Genomic DNA, 23,597 nt, shown 5'->3' on the forward strand with positions numbered 1-23,597 from the left:
CATACATATCTTACATAATCAAAAGATTGCTATAAATAAACCATTTATTAAAGAGTATACCTTATAATTAATTTTTGTTATCATGTTATCATAAAAGATAAAATAAAATATTAAAAAATATGTGGAATATTAATATTGACTATTAAAATAGCATGTTATTTTATTAAATATTATTAATAATTATAAAAAATATGTGGAATATTAAAATTGACTATTAAAATAAAATGTTATTTTATTAAATATTATTAATAATTATATTAGTAATGTTATTAAATTATATATTATTTTATTAAATAATACATAATAACTTACAACTTACACAATACATTTAACTTACAACTTACATAATACATTTAACTTACAACTTACATAATACATAATAACTTACAACTTACATAATACATTTAACTTACATAACTTACATAACTTACCATTGTAATTTCTGGTGAAAATCAGACTTCAAGATCTAAGAAATGGACCGGTCTTGGATGAATTTGTCAAGGGTAAGCGACGTTTATCGAAATGGAGTACAGACTTTTCTAAATTTTGCATTTCAATATGCAAGCCAAGAGAACATGATTCTTTGCCCGTGTAAGAAGTGTGTCAACATAAACTGGCATTATCGTGAAGTTGTATACGAGCATCTAATTATTGATGGGTTTGTTCGGGGTTATAAACAATGGTTATTTCATGGAGAATGCCCGCCTAGTACTTCCTCTTCAAGGATGGATGTAACTTATCCTGATACTGCTTACCATCAGTCTGGTAGAGGGGATGACATGAAAGGTATGTTGCGGGATGTATTTAATATGCACAATCATGGTGTCGAATCATTCCCAGCGGACTTTATGGCCTCTGATGATTGTAATATTGGTGGAAATACTTTTATCGAACCGGGAAGTAGTGTACGTCATGAAGAGCTGAATGGAGAAGCGGCGAAGTTCTACGTGCTACTTAATGACATGAACGAAGAACTGTATGAGGGATCAAAATTTTCAAAGATGTCCTTCTGTGTTCGTCTTTTTCAATTAAAGTGTTTGGGAGGGTGGACCGGAAACTCGTTGACAATGCTGTTAGAGTTTTTGAGAGAAATGTTCCCATTTGCAAAAATCCCTCGGTCATGCAAAGATATGAAGAAGATGATAAAAGATTTAGGCCTTGGGTATAACAAAATCCATAGTTGCCCAAATGACTGCATGTTGTATTGGGGCGATCGGAGAAACCAACAGTGCTGTCATGTATGCGGCCACTCTCGTTGGACAAGTAGAAACACAGAAGATGGGAACGACGATGAAAATGATGCACAGTCACAGAAGAAGCCAGCCAAGATTTTACGGTATTTTCCGTTGATACCAAGGCTTCAAAGGCTTTTCATGTCGTTGAAGACAGCGGAGTCAATGACATGGCACCATGATGGATGAACTGTTGATGGATTGCTAAGGCATCCGGCAGATTCTTTAGCTTGGAAATCATTTGACAATAAATTTACAAGCTTCGCAAGCGATCCTAGGAGTGTGAGGCTTGGGCTAGCATCTGATGGATTTAATCCTTTCAAGATCATGAGCACTGCCTACAGTACTTGGCCAGTAGTGCTTGTTCCTTACAATCTGCCTTCGTGGATTTGCATGAAACAATCTTCCCTTATCTTATCTATGATTATCCCTGGAGAGAAAGGGCCCGGGAATGATATCGACATTTATTTGCAGCCACTTATTGAAGAGTTAAAACAATTGTGGGCTGGTGTCGAGACATACGATGTGCTGAGAAAGGAGAACTTTAATTTACGTGCAGCTTTAATGTGGACCATTAATGACTTTCCCGCTTATGCCAATTTATCCGGTTGGAGTACCAAGGGTCGTTATGCGTGTCCTTGTTGTGCTGTACAAACATGTTCGCAATGGTGGTACAATGGGAAGAAGTTCTCTTACATGGGGAATCGTCGGTGGTTACCGAAAAATCATAGATTTAGATTTCAGAGTTCTGTATTTGACGGTACTGAAGAGTTCAGAGAAGCTCCTTCGCAGACCAGTGGCTCTGAAATCTTGTTCATGTTGGAAGATATGAATTTCATTTATAGGAAGATGAACCAACCGCCAAACACGCAAAAAAATATCAGATCCAATGATGAAGCTGATGATGACTCTGATAAAGAGGACGATCCTAATGAGGTGGAGTTGTGGAAAAAAAGAAGTATTTTTTTTGAGTTACCTTATTGGGAGCATCACCTTCTACGACACAATCTTGATGTTATGCACATTGAGAAAAATGTCTGCGAGAACATTGTGGGTACAGTTTTGAATGTCGACGGAAAATCAAAAGACAATCTTCAGAGTTGACTTGATTTAGTCCAAATGGGAATCCGACCTGATCTCCATCCCAATCCACTTCCGAATGGGAAATATTGGTTGCCGCCTTCTATTTTTTCAATGTCGAAGACGGAAAAAGAATTGTTCTGCACGGTGTTGAAGGATATAAAGGTTCCAGATGCGTATGCATCAAATATATCTCGATGTGTTAGTGTTTAAGATCGAAGATTATATTCGCTAAAATCACATGACTATCACATCTTGATGCAAGATTTACTACCAGTGGCTCTACGATGTTGTATGTCCAAGAAGGTGACGTCTTGTATAATTGAACTATCCAACATAATGAAAGCCATTTGTGGCAAAGTTTTGGACATTCAAGAACTTCAGAAGGTACAGGATCAAGCTGCTTTGACTTTATGCAACATGGAGAAAATCTTCCTACCTACCTTCCTTCTTCACCATTATGGTTCACTTGATAATCCATCTCCCGCACGAAGCAATTCTTGGCGGACCCGTTTTCTATCGATGGATGTATCCCATAGAAAGGTGTTAATTAAAATTTTTAAAGTTTTCCTTCATTCACCTCTATGCCTTTAGTTTCAATAATTAAGAAATGTTGTATATTGTGTTTAGGTTTCTATCCAAATTAAAGTCTTACTGCCGCAACAAGCGATATCCAGAAGGATCGATTGCTGAAGGCTACTTGGCAGAAGAATGTATGACCTTCTGCTCAAGATATTTGGAAGATGTTGAAACAAGGTTAAATAGACCAAATAGGAATGCTGGACTCACGGACCATAACTTAGCCGATACTTATTTGTTCCAAAGTTTTGGAGAACCAATCGAAAAAGTTGAAATTATAGAATTAGATCATTTATCGTGGGTACAAGCACATTGATATGTTCTGTTTCACCATGAATTATTGGAACCTTTACGGAAGTAAGTTCTACAAATTTGATAAATATTTATCAAACTAATAACTGTTTATCTTCTAACAAAGATTACATTTTTTTAACACAGTGAGTACAAACAAATATTGAGATCTCGTTTGCGCTCTCGAAGAACACAACATCGAGATATCAATAAGTTGTCTACAGAATCTTTTTATGAATGGTTAAGCCAAACGGTATGCAGTTCGAGCTTCCGCTTACAAATAATAATTTTTTTCTCATAACAAATGAGTTACTCAGTTTACTTTCCATTCAATAGGTTTGGAGTGGGAAGAACGTAAACGACGATGTTAAATGGCTCTCCCAATGTCCAAATCGAGTGGTTAAAAGATATAGTGCGTTCCTCATCAACGGATTCAGATTTCATACAAAATATCGCGAGAGGTTGAGGAGAACGCAAAATTGTGGAATAGGTGTCAATTCTGCAATTACAAGTTATGCTAGTGCTAGGGACAATAATCCTGTCGAGGGAAATGTGGAATATTTTGGACAACTTACTGACATAATTGAGTTGGATTACTACGGCAAATGGAAAGTTGTCTTATTTCGTGGTGATTGGGCCGATGTTAATACAGCTCGTGGAATTAAGCAAGATCTATTTGGTTTTACAATGGTGAACTTTGACCGATTGATTCATACAGGACAACAACTGATAGATGAGCCGTATGTATTCTCATCTCAAGTCAAACAAGTTTTTTACTCAAAAGATCCAACTGATGATGGTTGGTATGTTGTACTCCGTAACATCCCTAGAGACTTGTTTGACATGGGCAGTGGAAGTAGAGATAACATCGACGATAGATCAGTAACTTTGCCCTTTCCAGAACAAAACTTAAATGATAATATCCCTAGTACTAGTGCACAATTTGGATGGGTTCGTCAGGATACCGATGAAGATATTTACGAATAATGATGTAGTAAAATTTTACGATTGTTTAATTATATGTAATATCATAATTTAAATCTTCGTCTTATTATATGTTTCAACTGTTTTATATGTGTTGTTATTGTTGTAATTAGCTATTAAGTTATTAACTATTTTATGTGTATTGTAGATAAAATGACTAGAAGAAAAATTCTAAGGGGAAGCATTGTTCAAAATAATCCAAACTCGACAGAAACAAATAGTACTGAACAATAGGCAGCAGTTGGATCTTCAAATGTTCCGATTACAGCTGAGGATCCTACAGAAGTTCAAAGTAATTTTACATTTAATTTACATGTGTGTTTCTGTTATAGTTGATTTATTTTTCAAATTCTTATATTATAATATACCATTTGTAGCTGAAAATGGTGGGACGCGCAGAGGTCGAGGACGTACGCTACTTAGAGAGTTGTACGAGTTAGATCCAGTCGAGCGTGTCAAAGTTGGACGAAACAGTTTTGGTTAGCCTGTTGGATCAGAAGCTCGACTTTTAGCTGGATACATGGGCATTTTAGCACGAAATCCGAATATGTTACCTATAAACTACGAGTCATGGCATCAAATGCCCGATAGCAACAAAAACCAAGCCCTCGATAATATTAAGGTAACAAAATGTTAATGTTATCTATAATGCTTGGGAAATAGTTTCATTTATATTTACTTTATTAACTTGTGTTTTTTGTTTTTTGCAGGCGAGGTTTGCTTTAGAGGTCTCGGATGCTTATGTAAAGAAGGTATTGGGAAAAAGATGGAGAGACAACAAAAGTACTTTGAAGAAAAATTATTATAAGACAAAAACAACCCTCGATGAGAAATTGCAAAATGTCCCGCCGGGTATTTTGAGGTACCAATGGGAAGATGCAGTTAGATTTTGGCATTCGAATAAAGGCGAGGTCTGACGTCCTTCTAAACTATTGTAATTATTTTGGTTTATAGTATTTTCTATTTACGTACTAAAAAATTTCATAGCGTAGGATCGTGAACAAGTTGGAATAAGCAGCAGGCAGAAACAAAAATTCACCCATACAGCCGGGTCGAGAAGTTTCGCATGTGTAGCTGAGGCGGAGGTATTTTTAAATTTTTTAATATTGTCGAATATGTATAACTTTCTATTAAATAATATTTATACTACTATATTGTAGGAACGGTCGTCCGGTCAAAAAGTTGGACGCCTTCAACTTTTTGAAATTACACATAGGAAGAAAGATGGATCTCCCATGACTCCTGAAGCTGCTGAAATAATGGTACGTTTACTTAATACGATTTGACTTATTTTAGTTATTTATAGTGTTTATTTTCTAATGGTTTAATTCATTGCTTGTAATGCGACTATTGTTATGTTGCATATGTTTTTCAATATATAATATTGCGTTCCTAACTATGTGATATATTTATTAGGAAAAACTAAAGGATAAAAAGGCGGAGTACGAAGCAATTGCTTCTAGTGATAGTTCGGTTCATCTTGAAGATATTGATAACCGGATTATTACTGAAGTTTTGGGTCCTAAAAGGTATGGTCGGGTTCGATTTCAAGGATCTTTTGTTAGCCCAACCCAATATTTTGGATCCAGCTCCCACCAATACATGGCTTCGGGGAGTCAGGCTCAAGCTGAAGTTCAGAGGTTAAAAGACCAGATGGCTCAGATGCAAGCGACTACAATTGAGGTTCAAAGGAAATATGAAGAACTCCAGCTACAACTTAAAGCAGAGGCAGAAGCGAGGGAAGCGGAGGCTGCAGCGAGGGAAGCGGAGGCTGCAGCGAGAGAAGCAGAGCAGAGCAAAAAGTACGACGAACTTCAGCAGCAGCTTCAGATTATGATGAAGATGTTTAAGTCGCAACTTCCGCCTTCATAGTGTATGACATAAATATTTTTATCATTTTAACATTTAACATTTAACATTTTTTGCAAAAACAATATGAATTCATTTTTATTTATTGATATTAATAATATTTTATTCCCTTATGTTGAAATATTATATAAATTTATTGCTATTGGTTGCTTTTGAATTTTTGCTACAGGAGGGCAGAAAAAATGAAAATTTTAATATAAAAAAATCCCCAAAATAGTGGCGTTTTTGTATAAAAGCGCCACTAAAGAACATGGTCTTTAGCGGCGTTTTTTTTACAAACGCCGCGAAAGAACATATTCTTTAGCGGCGTTTTTTTCTAAGCGCCGCTAAAGAACATGGTCTTTAGCGGCGTTTTTGTTTGTAAACGCTGCAAACGTTTGCGACGTTTTCGTTAGCGGCATTTTTTGCGGCGCTTGAAGAAGCGCCGCAAAGATCTTTAGTAGCGTTAAAAAGCGCTGCTAAAGGCCTAAAAAAACGCCGCTAAAAACCTGTTTTGGTTAGTGACTGTACTTAGTAATCGAATTTAACTAAACAGATTTAAATGCTACCGTTTGAATCAAGAGTAAAATTTCAAAATTCAAAATGTACAAGGACTAAAGTTGATCAAATCAAAATATAGAGACTAAATCTACAACTTCTGTAAAGTAAAGGGACTAATAACAGAATTTAACCTTTTAATTTTTTTTTTCGCTTTGTTTCCGATGCTCAACTTTTATCGATTCCCATTTTTTATTATTATTTAACTTACATAATTGATCTTCCTGTAAAATTAATAATTTAATTTCAACATTTTTTTTCCTTGATGGAATGAAAAACTAAGGATGCGCTCTCTGTTTTCTTTTTTTTCTTTTCTATTTTTTAAAAATAGAAAATATGATTGGTAAATGAAAATAGAAATTTGTTAAATAATGAAATAATGAAAACACGTTTGATATGTATTTTTCAAAATAAAAATAAAAATAAATTAATTAATTAAAATGTATTACAATAAAATAAAATATAATTAAATAAAATAGTTTAAAATTTTCAAAAATAAACAGTTATTTCTAAAAGATTCGAACTCAGGTTATTTTAATACATAAAATGAAACTTAAAAAAATCTCTTATTTTCAACTTTTTTCAAAATATTTTATTGAAAACATGAAAACATGTTTTTTTATCTAATTTTAATTTTCTAAAAATTATTTTCAAAATTTATAACCATGTTTCTTCACTATTTTTCATTTCCAAAAAATTGAAAACTACACTCCCTAATTTGTTTACTCTTTTCAAAAATTAAGAATTCAATTTAAACTCTTTTTAACCCTTTATTAAATAAAAATATTACATTTTTGACTTCTCACATAAATTAATACCCTTTTTCAATTTGGCCGAGTGAACCAGTCGATTCAATTTTTTTCATCCATGAGAATTGTTGAGCCTATCTGCTCGCCGGCCCGACAAAGTCTTATTTGACTGTGTCGTATAAGCACCAACGTTCGACGTGGATAGAACTTCATGCAAGGCAGAGAGCTATATGGTAAAGAAAGAAAGAAATGAGATTAGATTAGACACTAATTAAATGTCACATGATTTTGTAAGACCCACCAAAGATTTCACTACAAATTCCAATGAAATTGACAAAAAAAAAAAAGAAAACCTTTTATTAAGTTCAAGTTTTCAACAACATAAAGGAAGGGGGAAAAAAAATCTCTGATCAGACATTTTTGCTAATTTCCTTAAATGGGTTACCCCACCATGACTTCATCAATACACAAGAAAAAAAAAAAAGACTACCAAATCAAGCTGACACAACTTTCCACGTGCCCAAATGCCCATTCTTGTTGCACCCTAGCATCCCCCATGGCAACTATCTGCCACAAGTTGCTTCTAATAATGGGCTTCATCTTTCAAACAAAAGAAACCAAATTTACATTAACTGTAGCTAACTGTAGCCTCTAATAATATTGCCCCAGCTGAGGCCTATATTATATATTTTTGGTTGTTTCACACATTTTTTAAGTGGAACCGAGTCAAACCCTAAGCCAAAAAAAGGAGAAGCTCTCTCTCAATGGCTTGTGGGTCCATACCAAGAGAGGATTTCATGATAATAATGTAAGAGAAGTAATAATTAACTAAGTGCATCGATAGATAGATCTAAAAGGACTAGCTAACTACCCTATCCATGCCATGAACACCCAAAATATCAATGGCAGCAGCAAGTTTTTCTTGAGGACAAAACAGAAGTAAATCATATACCATATATACTAGTTTGATTGTTGATAGCATAGCAGATCAGTTCTATCTATTTGTCATCTACTAGGGTTTCCCACAATCATGTGGCTACAAATCAATGCACCTTTCATTTCCATTTATTTGTTTATTATTTATGTTATTTAGCAAAATATAGTGGACAATCTCTGCAGTCAGCCGGGGGACCCTTATGCCATGACACTCACATTGAATCATTTCAATTTCATACCTGCTAAGGCAGACCAGTTATGGAGAAAGGGAGATTGTCTAGAAGGATCACACGGTGGCAGGCATCAATGAGAAGCATTGCCAACTAGAGCATGCTTGTTGCAGCATCTGTCCTGCTAGTGGAGACAAAAGAAAAAAAGGAAGCATCCAAATAATTATCAATAATTCCAGTATGGAACAGTCCTAACAATCAAACCAATAAACTATTCTTCTCGCAAAAGAATATGCATGACTTGCTACACTACCAAAATCGATACAATTTTGCCTTACCTATCTTGGCCATTTCCATGAAAGGCATGTAATGCGGGTCTAGATAGTGAAAACGTGTCGGCTCTTCGATTGTGCAGGGCCAAGAAAACTATTCAGATCAGGCTGAACCAAACCACTAACAGATATAAAAACATACAGGTGGCAGAGACAATCCGCTTTTCAATCATCATTCAGAAAGATTATTCTTGCAATCAGCTGCAATACCATAATTTCATGTAATAATAATAATAATAATAATAATAATAATAATAATAATAATAATAATAATAATAATAATAATAACAACAAGAACAATTGCTAAGATTAACTGCATACTTCAAACAAAACAACAAATTCACCAAGTGAAGAAAATATAAAAGTTAAAGACGTGGAACACTTACATTGTGTATGTTTGTCAAATTTCACCTGAAGCTGCCTGGGATGAAACCGGTGGCACCATATAGAACATGATAACCCAACTTTCAATGGTTTATCACTTAAAAATGGATGCTAAAGATTAGTATCCCCATCTTTTGACATGCAACATTTTCAACCAAAAAAATTAAATCCCACCAGGATAAAGCCTTGTAATAGACCATTTTCAGTGAAATCGAAACAGTGATTTCAGGACCACAAATCTGAAGTCAGAAGAAAATTTATTTTAATATTATTTTATGGTCTACAGTATGATAGAAATATCGTATAAAAATTTCTTTAAGAAATTTTGACATTTACATGCCTAACTTGATAAAAAGGACTAAATTGCATAATGTGTGAAAATTGAATTCTAGTAGTTAAAAGTATCAAATAGCTATGGAATTTAAAATTGGAGGTCCTTATATAGTAAATAGACCATTTAGAGGAGTTAGTGGATAAGTATAATTATTCATCATTGGAAATTGAAGAGAATATTAAGGTTAATTTTGGAAAGTAAATGATAAAATGATGATAAATAAATTAAATAATTATTATTATCTATTCTCATAATCTTTCATAAAAAATATGGAAACTCTAGCCATGGAAGCTTGAGTTTTTAGCAAACTTATTTTGCTCATTTGGGTAAGTATTCTTGTCTCATTTTTAATGATTTTTATGTTTCTGAGATCGTAATAGCTTAATTTAGCTATCTCGGGGATTAATTTGCAAAACCGTTAAAGTAATAAGGTTTTTCCATGGATGAGTATAGTTGAATTTTGAAGTTTTATGATAGAAAATGAAAGGTTGTTGTTAGATAAACAACTTTTGTAAAGAGAATTTTGATGAAATTGTCAATTAGAGACTAAATAGAAAAGATGAAAAATTTATGGAAAATTCTGAATTTTGTGAAATACATGGGCTGCTATTGATATGTATGAAACTAGACTTGAATAAGGATTAAATTGTATGAATTTCATTTTTCGAGCATAGGGGCTAAATTGTAATTAATTAAAAGTATAGGGGCAAAATAGTAATTTTGCTAAAGATGTGTGTTGGATTAAATTAAATATGAATTATATTAAATTGAGTTAAAATTCATTCGTATAGATCTAGATAAACCTAATAAGGAGTTAGATCGAGGCAAAGAAAAAGTATCGAATTAGTAGCCTTCGTATCTATATATACTTATCAAGGTAAGTTCGTATAACTAAATTTTATATTTAAATGTTTTAAATTGAATATTGTTGTGTGTGATTTGTACAAATTGCCATGTGTAATTATGATCACATATCTGATAATTATCGAGTCCCGTTTGAACCTTAGAAATTCGAAGGATACAAATGACATGTCATTAGGGTTCCTGATATGGTTGTAATCCTGCATGTGTTGCGGATACACTACAGCTCTCTTGAGCTTCTCTATATTTGGCTCATAAGAGCTTCCTGATATACAGCTCGTATGAGCTTCCCGTTACTTAGCTCACATGAGCTTCCTATTATATGGCTCGGAAGAGCTTCCCGTTTACATGCTTGTATAAGCATACAAGTACATGAATTGACGGATTATAGATTTGTACACTTCGTGTGTACTACCCGTGTATCCAATGATATTTTAAATGGTTCAACGAATAAAGTTCTGATATGAAATAATATGAGTTTGAAATGAACAATTACGTGTATATACTTGAATTACATGGAAATGATATTACATGATATATTGAAATATGATATGAATGATACATGTACGTGAATCTTACCTAGTGATTATGTACATCCACATTTATTAGTTATGGGAAGTGTTACATAGCTAGCATGTTGAGGATATATGTTTAGGCTTTTGGCCAAATTGGTTTGGTTATATTAGCATGCTTACCTTAAATGTGATTAAATGGTAAGTTAATTTCTTTGTTATACAAATTTACTAAGCTTAAATGCTTACTCTGTGTTATTTCCCATATTTTATAGTAATTCGAAAGCCCATTTTGGTTAGAAGCTGGTCGAAGTAACTCCACACTATCCATCGACCTTTTCGGTATAATTAGTAAATTAATTTTGATTATAATGGCATGTATAGATTAACTTGGCCATTGATGACATATAAATGTTTTGATGGAACTAGCCATTTGAATGACTTGTGATGAATAAATTTTGATGTGTATATAAGTGGCCTTATCATGTTTGATGTGCGTTTGAAATGGTTGAATGATGAAAATCTTATAGGTATATTGATGGTTGGGTTGAATTGGTATATTTGGTAAGTTATGCATATATGTATTAGGTCATATAGGTGAAATTGGTTATTTGGTTGATATGAGTTATGCTGTCATTTAAAGAGCCTAAGGGCATATTGTTGGTATGTGATAGTATTACATGTTTAAGTATTGATTTTGACTTGATTTGAATGCCTTATTATGGCTTGTTGATGTCCAAAAATGTTGATTTAGGTTGATGACAAATTGAGTGGGAAATATGGCTAGGAAAATGACCTATTTTTGTCCATACGGGCAGAGACACGGGTGTGTGTCTCAACCGTGTGTCCCCTGTAACTTAAATTTGCATAAAACAGAATGCTCACACGGCCTAGAACATGGGTGTGTTGCTTGGTCGTGTAACCCAATTCAGAGAGCTCACAAGTTTAAACATGGGTTGAGACATGGCCATGTGTCTCAATTTCAAATGCCCACATGGCCTAAGACACACGGCCTGGCCACACGGGCGTGTGTCCTCTACACCTTTGAAAAATTTTAATGTTTATTGAAAAAAATTTTAAGTAATCGATTTAGTCCTGACTTATTTCCAATGTGTATTTTGAGCCTCGAGGGCTCGCATAAGGGACAAAAGAATTGATTTTAGTTGATTTCTGATATGTATTCTAGATGATATGAAATGTCTGTTAACTAATCTTTAAATTCTAGTAATGCTCTGTAACCCTGTTCCAGTGATGGATACGGGTTAGGAATGTTACAAACCTAGAAAGGAATAAATGTGCTATCCCATCTATGTTACTCGGACTCATCATTCTTCATGACTTGTGTCCAACACTCATGTCTGACACATGTATACACATGATATGTTTTTGAAAAAAAACTATATTTTAAAGGTGGAGAGTGTGTGAGAGGCGACACCAGTTTCTTCTGCCCATACATAGGTAATACCAGGAAAAAATACTATTTTAATGGGTGGAGAGTCAGATAGAGGCGGCACCAGTGGAGGGTACCTGACAAGAGGCACTCAATGCTAAACCCCTATTTAAGCAGGGTTTTTCTTAACATTTTTGAAAGATAATAAGAGAAGAGTAAAAAATTTGATTATAGAAAAAGAGAAAATAGAGAAGAATTCTTAAGACGAGAAGAGGACAAATTTTGGTTGTAGAAGTAGAGAAAACAAAGAAGATCTTGTACGGTTAGTATATGAATGTTATTGTTTTTCAGTATTTTTTTAAAATAAAATATTTAGAAATTTAATTATTTTTTATAGATTTATTATTGAATGTGGATAATCAATTTTTTGTATGCGTTTATTTCGATGGAGTAATTTTGACAACAATAGTTGGATGTATATTTGAATGTCGCCAACAAATAGCAATGAGATTTAATAAAAAAAATATTAGTTGATGATATGAAAGAAAGGATTAGTGTAAAAATTGTTAGACGTTGTAGAAGGAGGATCTCGAGACTATTCTACAAATTTCCAGTTTCGACAGATCTAATCAAATTCACTAAGATGGAACTTGTAAATGATAAAGACATGGAGACAATGGTTGCGTTTTATTTCCAGAATCAGAGTCGCCAAACTGATTCGATTAAGTTGTTTGCTGAATTAGTTGATATGGAGCCAGCTGAAGATTTCACTCCATTAGGTGGAGTTCAACTGCATCATTCCTGTTTTCAGTATTGATTGTCAAAATGCAAAAACGATACCAGTATCGAGTGTCATACCAGAAAGCATGAATAGCTAAATAGATAGACATGTAGTAGTTATACGGAGATTGGGATGCGTCGTACAATAAGCTACAAGGGTGTATAGCCGTTATGCAGGAGTAGATGCCAGAGACTGTCATTAAGTTCTAGTCACGACCTTATTACGGCCCGGCCAGCCAACTACAATCGGGAAGAAAAATTTCACCGGATGTTTTGGGCGTTCAATCATTGCGTGCGAGTATTTCCCCACTACAAACCACTTATGCAGGTTGATGGGACCTGGCTATACAAAAGATATATGCAGATCCTACTTATTGCAGATGCTTAAGACGAGAAGCAAAATTTGCTCCCGATAACGTTTTTTTATTGTGGATAAGAAGAACATGAAATAATGAGAATCTTTCCTAACTAACTTGTGAATGTATGTTGTTAGGAACGACAATATTTGCATAATATCCGATAGAGGAAATGGAATAATTTCCACGATTAGGCATTTCGGTGCTCCATAAATATTTGCTTACTGCATCCATCATATCGAGACTAACTTTCACCGAGACTACAAGAATGAAAATTGACAAAAATATGTTATGGAAATGGGTAAATTTTAGTTTCAACATATGTTTTAAATGTTCTTAATACTTCAATAAATTAATTTGAAACTGTAACTTGTCTCTTTTTAATACATATTTAGCGTATCAGCTAGAGCCACACCTTTTTAGGCAAAGGATGACCAAACTTGAGGGTGACATGCAAGGTGAAACGAATACGTCTTTTCAAGAGTTGTTGGGTACCATGAAGTCGTGGCAATATGCTTAAAATTTTGATGACAGGGCTTGATATGGTCATATGACCACTAACTTGACAGAGGCAGTTAATTCCGTGTTGAGGCAAACATGACATCTTCCGATTTCATCTGTTTTCTCAGCTATGTTCTACAGGCTGCCTACCTTGATGCCAAGAATGGGGCTAAAACAAGTCAACCAGATAGAGGTGGGACATATGTTTGTCGAAGATGTCAGGAAGACAATGGATGAAAACCACCGAAGATCGAGGTCGATGAATATAGAAATATAATCTCGATAGTTAGAAACTTTTCAAGTTACAGAATCCATCAATCGTTGACCCGGTATCCATCTAGGTTCTATAGAGTTGATCTCCGAAACAGACAGTGCGATTGTGAGAGGTTCTAGTCACTTTCGTTACTCTTGTGTGCGTGTCATTGCAACTTGTACATGCACCTCGATCAATGTTGAACAATAGATCGATGAGGTGTACACTCTCGAGCGCACATTGCGTATCTGAAGAAATGAGTGCCCCGTCCTGCGTGATCTGTCTACATGAAAAGTGCCTTCGTCGACTTTCGAGCTTGTCCCGGACAAGGCATTACGTAGAAAGCCGAAAGGTCACCCGCAAGTCACCTGGATCTATAATAGAATGGACATGAGGGAGAAAATCAATGGCAAATTTTGTGAACTAAGTGTACACCCCTCAAACTCCGTGGAGGGTCCAGGATATGTTGGACACACCTGAACTGTCGCAATACTCGATCCCTATTAAGCCACTCAACTGTCGAGAAATTCAGCAGGGGATGTGTTAATGCACCAAAAATGTGAGTGAATGTAAGTAGACCAGAGAAAAATAACTGCAATGCCCGAGAAGGAATATGACAACTAGATGAACTGCACAATTAATAATATCGTTATAGTAGCACGAGTCAAATAACATAAATAAAGTAATTACATGTAATGAATATTAGTAAAAATTACACCCTTCCCAGAGTATCTCAATCATCTAGCGGTAAATTGGAAGCGTATATGACCTCTCGATACTCGGAGAAGAACTCCATCTACGAAAAAAGTAAACTTGTTAGAACAAATTTTCATAAAAAGTAACATAATTCTTGTTGTAATAATTAAATTTTATAACCTATTCACGAGTAGGAAGACATGTTTGATGAGTAACTGATGCCAAGAATGACATCTTGTAAAGCACTTAGGACTGCAGCAATACCAAGCACCCGCCTATGTCCACGGCACGACGCTTTGTCGTCTGGCAAAGCTCGCGATACAATGTAGCTAGTACTGTTGATCCCTCATTGTATGAACGAGCAACGTATAAATCAGATAATAGAGGCAAGTACATTAAGTAGACTTTTTTTTATTCGCATTTGACATGAGTACACCCCTATCATATGCATTATATACGCCCAAGTGGCATACATCACCTCTCGCCCAATGACAGTACTCGATAAATACTTGAAATTCACCTTTAACCGTAAAAATCTCAAAGTCGTTAATTTATCGCCACCATCATCAGGCGAGCGTCCTAGTAACTCATAACAAATGGATGCCGGATCGGACAATGTACTAACACTCGTGACCACAATGCCGTTGATCGAAAACCCGAGTTGCAGTGCAACATCTTCAAGAGTGATGGTGCACTCCCCACACGGCAAATGAAATGCGTGGGTCTTTGGGCGTCACCACTCGACCAAAGCGAAATTAAGTCGTACTTGAAATCAAATGTGTAGATCATTGCAATCGATCCAAATCCGAATGCCTCCAAGTATGACATAAGATGGGGATCCAATAGATAGCCCACACCATTGACACGACCCCTCAGTACACGACACAGACCCTTAACATATTAAATTACCGCAATATTTAATATATTGAAATTAGGCTCCATTTGTTTCATTGAAAATGGCTTCCGAAAAATGATTTTTGGAAAATGACTTACTTTTCTGAAAAAGCTAATATTTTCTGGTGTTTGGATGAATTTGTATAAAATGCTTTATGTTATTTGATAGATTTCCTGAAAATATTTTATGTTATCTTTTGTTTTTTTATTGAGTTTATTTTATTGCTATAAAATTACATTTTGCAATGTTTTTGTGTATATATATTACAATGTTTTATTTTTTATATAAATGTTATAGTCGTGCAATTTCTATTTCTAGGCTAAATTCCAATTTCTAAATCTTTTATCAAAATTTGAAATGTGAAGATGACAGGCTCACGTACATCTAAAGAAGATGTATTTGATGCTTTAACCAAATACACAACATTTGAATCTTTGAACTTAGCAATAACTACTTCAATTGCACATAAGAAAATACTCTCCACATCAGAGGGTTTGTTTACAAGACAACGGTTCTATTACAATTGAAAACTATACTTTGTCTAGCATACAACATAGAGCAAAATGTATGCTTCTGGAGAAAGCATTTCTTCAACACTAGTAACCTACAAAAGATTGAACATGACAATTAGGTCCAAGAAAATATGTTTTATTGTCTTTATAAGACTAAAAAACATGCCAATAATATTATATATATATATAAGGCTCAAAATATTATGATGAACCAACCTAGAAATAGAAATTGCACAGCCATAACATTTGACTAAAAGATAATCTAGCCTTTAGTGGAATTTTAGGGGCAGCAGGTTGCTTGTGTATCTTATACATTACATATAGAAGCATTATAGTTTTCCTTACTCCAACTCAACCACCACAAAATTCTTATTAGTCCTACTTTTTACTAGCCAAGAACTCTCCTTTATCCCATACAATTAGCATTCCTACATCTTTCCTCTTATGATTGTTTCACTATTTTAATGAGCACAAAAGAGAAATAGAACAAATAATAAAGAACAAAAAACAAAGGGTAAATGGTAAATAGATGTAGCTAACAATACAACATAATAGAAAAACCAATAATCATAGCTTAGCTTACATTTCCCAACCCTTTAAAACATCCTTAACTGTCAAAATAGAACTCTAAACCAGCAAAAACTTTAATAATATACTTCAATTTTGCAATAAAATACTATGTTAATATGATGCAACAATCAATCAGTAGGCCTCAACCATGCACCATGAAAAGACATATCTTCTTCCCCTTCCTTTTCCCCTTTACTTTTTCTTTAAACACCAACTCGGATGTTGAAATTCAATCCTTCGATGAATAGATATACATATAGGGTCATTACATTTTTACTAATGATTTGTCATTGTAGTGCTGCAGTTAAATTGATTAGAATGTAATCTGAAGTTTTTGTCTCAAACATTTATATTCTTACAAAGTTAATAACTTCAAAATTGTAAATCCAAAATAAAATCAATTTAAAGGATATCTTACTTTCCTATGTTATTATTATTAAGTAAATTATAAGGGTGTGTGAGAGTAAATTGTAAATGTATCAAAAAATTAACTACAGAGAAAAAAGAAAAGAGGTACCTGTGTTTTCCAATTGGCTTCAGCATCCTTCTATTGCTGACTTAGAACTAAATCCTCTTGAAAGAGTACAAAAGGCGAAGTTGAAGCCCTAATATAATAACAAAATTGAAAGTGAAGATTATGATCAATTTACAAACTTTGCTACTGCTGTGGCTGAGAGAAAAAGTGAGTGAGATTGCAAAAGAAAGAAAAAACTGGTTGACAGCCATCACGAGAAATGCTGTGAAATTCCTCTTCAACCAAAAGAAAATAACCAGATTGGCTTTTTACAACTTTTCTAAAATTCAGTAAAATAGTGATATACCTTGATAGGACTGGAAAGCCAAATTTTGAGGGTTTTTTTCGAAATGTAGACTTGGTAAGAATGACGGTCAACCGACATAGATGATGATACTGAGATGAGGAGGTGCAACCAACGGACAAAGAGGAGGAGGGGGGGCAAAGGCTGACAGATAGAACGGAAGGGAGAACGATTGTTTAATCATCGTGATGAGAGTGAAGAGAAAGAAAATGTTTTACAGGAATCTGTAAGGCGTTTTCCAAAATGAAAGCATTAGATTTACCCATGTTTTGAAGAATGTTTTCTTCTAGGAATTCGTTTTCCACCACACAAATGAGTCATTTAATTTTTTTGAAAAATTTCTAATATTTTTACACATAATAAACATTTATTTATTTTTTTCATTTTTTATTCCAATAACAAATTTTTTCGATAATTTCGCATTCAATCAATTTAATCGAAGATGTATAAATTAATTTTCTTATAGAAAATTTAAAAGTATTTAGATAATTTCTCTATTCCAAGAGAATTAATTTATAGCATATTTAAATTTTCTTATTGCAATAATACAAAAAAAATTAAATACCAAAATGGATCACCATACAAATTGAAAGCAAAAAACCAATGTCGATATTTATATATGTAATAAATACATAAAAACAAAAGAAAATGTTATGTTAAAAAAAAACAGAAACATACCTACTCTCTTTCTTCAAAACACCTTCTCTACAAAACAAACTAAAAAAAATTCACACCCCTTTCTCTTATTTGCATTTAAAGTAAAAAAACAAAAACAACTATTGAAAAAAAAAATAGAAACATACACTCTCCATCTTCAAAGCAAACTAGACTAAATTACCAAAAAAAAAATTTCTTTAAATTATTGAAATAGACCAATTTTTAAAAAATTTACGGGAATGGGCGGATCTTGGTAAGCATTTTTAAGCAAAATTCAGAAAAATGCTTCCAACTAGAAATGTTTTTGCCACATCAGCATTAAAAGTGACAGCACCAATTTTTTTTAAAATTTTTTATGCCACCTATTAATATGAAAATAAAACATGCAAAACAAGCCTTTATATACATCCAAAGTCTCATTTCCCTTATTTTCTTAAGTAATGTGAGATATAAAATATGCGTATATATAGACTCATGAATAAATTTATAGCTTGTTCCTAGACAATGTGAGATTACTTCCTTAAATTGTGATATATAAACAACGTGTATATATAGACTCATGAATATGTCTAATTATAAAAATTAAATTTAAGTTAATTGTTCAATATAAATTGTGAATTTTTTTGAAAACATAGATTATGAAATTTAAGTTGTCAATATGTGAATTGAATTTTTCTTAAAATATATTGTGATTGTATTTATATGACTAATAATATGTCTAATTGTTCAATATAAATTGTGATTATATTTATATTATTAATAATAAACTCGATGTCATTTTTTAATTGTTCAATTAAAAATGATTTTAACAATGTTAAACAATTAGACTTATATTTTTAAATTCAAAAATTAGAGAAACTAAATTATTTGAAATAAAAAAATAAAAGGCCTAAAGTCCAAAATTATCGAGAATAGAGACTTCAATATATTTTAACAAATAATAATATGTATGGACGAAAACAAAAATCAAAATTCGTCTTTACACAAAGATAGTAGGGGTCATACTCTTCCAAATTCTTTAGGATTTGGAACTATGATACTCAAAAATTGGTGAAAAAATATTTAAATTAAATGATTTGGGTTTTTATCTAAATAATATAATTATTTATGCATAGTAGTGGAAGACCCTTATTCATGAGTCTATATATACACATTGTCTACATATATCACAATTTAAGGAAGTAATCTCACGTTATCTAGGAACAAGCTGCAAACTTATTCATGAGTCTATAAACACATATCTCATATCTCACATTAAAACAAGAAAAATAAGACATTGAGTCTATATAAAGACTTATTTTGTAAGTTTTATTTCCACATTAATAGTGATACCAAAAATAAATAAAATTTTATATTGCCACTTTTAATACTGATGTGGCAAAAAAGCTTCTTTTATCAAAATCGGTCCATTCCCGTAAATTTTAAAAAAATCAACCTATTTTCATATTTTTTTTTAAAATGGTTTTTTTGGTAATTTAGTCAAACAAACCATAAAAAAACACTCAAACCCTTTCACTTATTTGCCTCTAAAGTAAAAAACAATAAAAATATTAAAAAAAACAGAAACATACATGCTCTTTTTCTTCAAAACACCTTAGTTACAAACCAATCTATCAAAAAAAAAACTCACACCCTTTCTCTTATTTGCATCTAAAGTAAAAAACATAACAAATATTAAAAAAAAAAAGAAGCCAGAAACATACCTATTTTCTCTCAAACACTCTTTCTACAAAATCATAAACTCAATAAAATTAAATCAACACAACCACCATTTGTAAAGTAAATAAATCAAATATATATATGTTCATAGACGAACCTATAAAACAATACAATACCTGCTTCCTTTTATTCTCCACCAAAAGCCCAATTTTTTTCAAACCCCAAACTCCATCCATGTACATTTTCATATATATGCACAAATGAAACAAAGAAGCAGCTGATTGCCAAACCCCAAACCCCCATGACCCCATGACCGTTTGGTCTTGTCAAACCGGTGCCGCCTGCTGCCAGTCCTCCACCAGTGGAGGTGCCGCCTATCGGCAGTCCTCTACCCCCTGACACATGCAGTCCCCATTAATTATTTATTATTATCATTTTAAAAAAAAATTGATTATTTTTCACAATAGTATATGGCCTTTTCTTTAACGGGTTTTACCGAAACCCGGATACGGGTGCCACCTCTCTCGCACCCTCCACCCTTAAAATAAAATTTTGTTTTCAAAAACATATCATTTTGTAAGGAAAAAAAAGTGATGTCGCCTATCTCACCCTTCTACCCCTCAACACTGTAACAAACATACCATTTTGATAAATAATGGTACTGCACTATCCGGCTTCAGGGTTTCAGATGCCACTGCACTATCTTCATTACACGAAAGCGGATTACGAGAAAATGGAGTGGAAAGTGGACATGCTTCTCAGAGAATATGGACTAAGTTTGGAGGGCAACCTTAGCCTTGATGATAAGAGAGCATATGCAATGGGCACATTCTTGTGGCCTCATCAGTATTAATCCATCTTCTAATCATCATCGTGCTTTAATCAAGTTGCTAGCTAATATCATATGCATGCAGTTAATAACTTTTAGCACTATATAATTAAATACAGTACATATATATGGCGTGTGGTACTTTGTAGTAAGATGGTTGGAATCTAGTTTTGTTTAATACTACAAACTTAGTCCATATTCTCTGAGAAGCATGTCCACTTTCTACTCCATTCTTGTAATCCACTTTTGTTTAATGAGGATAGTGCAGTGGCATCTGAAACCCCGAAGCCAGACGTATTTTCGCTTTCACCGTCGTCAGCTCACCGTTGGAGGACACCTTTGAGCTCTGAGTCACTCCTGTTCTTGCAATACTGCATGTCATCAGGTTGGTACCCCAGAGAATGCAGAAACCATCTCAAAGCCAAGTTTAGAGAAGATGAAAATTCAGTTTTATCTCAAGCATAGATTAATACACCATATATATATATAAGACAAAACACTTGGTTTTGTTGATAAGGCAAAGAAAATCATGCATGTTTAATTGTTAAGGATTTAGTTGGCGGGCTGTTGATGATTTAGTGGAGCTAAGCGTTGTTGATAATGCAAAGAAAATGCATGTTTGATTGTTGAGGATTTAGGGGGGGTTGAGGATTTAGTGGAGATATTGTTGAGGAAAGTTTTCTTTGGTGAGAATATTCATTATGAATATATGGAAGTGAAACTAAGACAATTTAAGGATTGATTAAATTTAAATCATAACTTGTAAATTTAAATTTACTAGACAAAACTTTGTAGACATAAATTAGAAAACTGAACTGGGTAAATATCATCATGGACATAGTTCTTATTTCTTTCATTTATTCTTTCTTTAAGTTACAACTAAACATTTTCATATTTCTTTCATTTCTCTCCGCCACCTGTATGTTTTTATATCTGTCAGTGGTTAGGTTCAGCCTGACCTGAATAGTTTCTTGGCCCTGCACAATCGAAGAGCCGACCCGTTTTCACTATTTAGACCAAATTTACATTAACTGTAGCTAAGGTGGATAGATCCCCCCATAATTCCCAGCCCCAGCTGAGGCCTATATTATATATTTTTGGTTGTTTTGCACATTTTTTAAGTCGAACCGAGTCAAACCCTAAGCCAAAAAAGAGGAGAAGCTCTCTCAATGGCTTGTGGGTCCGTCTCAACAGAGGATTTCAGGATAATTATAGAAGAGAAGTAACAATTGTAAGCACTAAATTTTTGTCCGACTAGAGTTTGTGTTTAATTTTCAAAATTTCAAAAAAAAATTTAAAAAATAAAAATTGCATTTTGACCCCTAAACTTTTCCTAAATTTCATTTTGACCCTTAAACTTTCTTTAAATTTCACTTAGACCCCTAAACTTTCATTAAATTTCATTTTAATCCTAAATTTTCTAAAATTACATTTAGCCCCAGAAGTTTTGCTGCATTTGTGATTTGGTCCTTCAGACAAGTTACGTGATTTGGGGCACCCACTTCCCGATTTTCAGGCCATAAACATGGGTGGCTGCTCCTTCTTCACCCACTACCTGCAAACAATGAGAAAGAGGACAAAATTTGGAGCTTTTAAAAAGAAAAATTGAAGAGAAGGGAGGGGGGATTTTTTCGGCAACCAAAAGCAAAAAAAAAAAATAGCAGAAAATTCCAGCAGCAAAAAAAATACTCCCATGGGCCGATCCCACGCTCACCGCCACCGTACACACGCCACCACGATCGCCATGCAACGATCATCGTTGCTCCTCGCCGAAGTCAAGCTAAGAAATGTGCAAGCATAAACAAAAGAAAGGAAAATAGCAGCAAGCAAGCAAAAAAAAAGTAAAGTAGAAAGAAGTGAAGAAAGAAGAAGAAGAGAGGAGGGAAAGGAGAACGCCGGTGACCGTCCAACCACCGCACCCAGGAGACACCGACGGCGGTGAAAAAGAAGGGCCAAGGCTTTGAGACAAGAAGAAGAGAAGAAGAAAAAGAAAGAAAAAAAGAGAAAGAAAAAGAAAGAAAAAAAGTAATTAAAAAGTAATTAAAAAATAAAAACAGCAGCCCATTTTTGGTAAGCCACCAGCAGTCCACCACCAATGGACTTAACCCAGTGCAGGCCCAATATACCAGCAGCTCCAGCGGGCCGATTGCAGCAGTGAAGCGGGCCAACTGAGGCCCAAACCGAAAAAAAGAAAAAGGGCCTTTTTGGGTAATTTTTTTAATCTATTTTGTTTTATTTAATGTATTTAAATGTTGTTTTATTTAACTTAAATTAGTATGTTTAAAAATAGTTTTCATAAATATTATTATGTCATTTTAATTGCATATTTTTTTTAAAAAAATAATAATAATATTTTAATGCATAAGGCAACGAACCGATTTAGCATCGAGTCATCGAATTCATCGCTATGTTGGGTGGATATCGATAGCTCGTGTTAAATTCGGGACGCCCTTTTAAAAAAAATATTCAAAAATCATCGTATTTTAATAAAAATTCTTGTGTTTTATTAGAATCCCAATTAAATATTAAATTGAATTGAGTTAACACTAGTTCGATGGTTTCATCGCCATATCGGGATGAATATCATCGATTCGTGTTAAATACGGTATTTGTTAAAGAAAAATCGCGTTTTCAAAATTCTAGTGTTTCAAAAATTTTCTTGTTTTCAGAAAAAATTTTCGTGTTTTATAAATTTCCGTATTTTCAAAAAAATCATGTCTTTCAAAAATTTTCGTGTTTTCAAAAAAAATGACCGTGTTTCAAAAATTTCCATGTTAAAAAAAAATCTTCGTATTTTCAAAAAATTTTCGTGTTTCAAAAATTTTCGTGTT

At 33.6% G+C, this 23,597-nt stretch overlaps 1 long non-coding RNA gene across 1 annotated transcript; it reads right to left on the bottom strand.

The window, feature by feature from the left end:
- Positions 1–16,100: 16,100 nt before the first annotated feature.
- LOC107901825 (uncharacterized) lies at positions 16,101–17,945 on the bottom strand. The gene is made up of 3 exons (XR_001685457.1): positions 17,625–17,945; positions 17,321–17,408; positions 16,101–16,325 (listed from the first exon to the last, which is right to left on the bottom strand). It is a non-coding gene; the product is annotated as an uncharacterized lncRNA (long non-coding RNA).
- Positions 17,946–23,597: the final 5,652 nt, after the last annotated feature.

Source organism: Gossypium hirsutum, chromosome D06 (genome assembly GCF_007990345.1).
Source record: "Gossypium hirsutum isolate 1008001.06 chromosome D06, Gossypium_hirsutum_v2.1, whole genome shotgun sequence".
Taxonomy (NCBI): domain Eukaryota; kingdom Viridiplantae; phylum Streptophyta; class Magnoliopsida; order Malvales; family Malvaceae; genus Gossypium; species Gossypium hirsutum.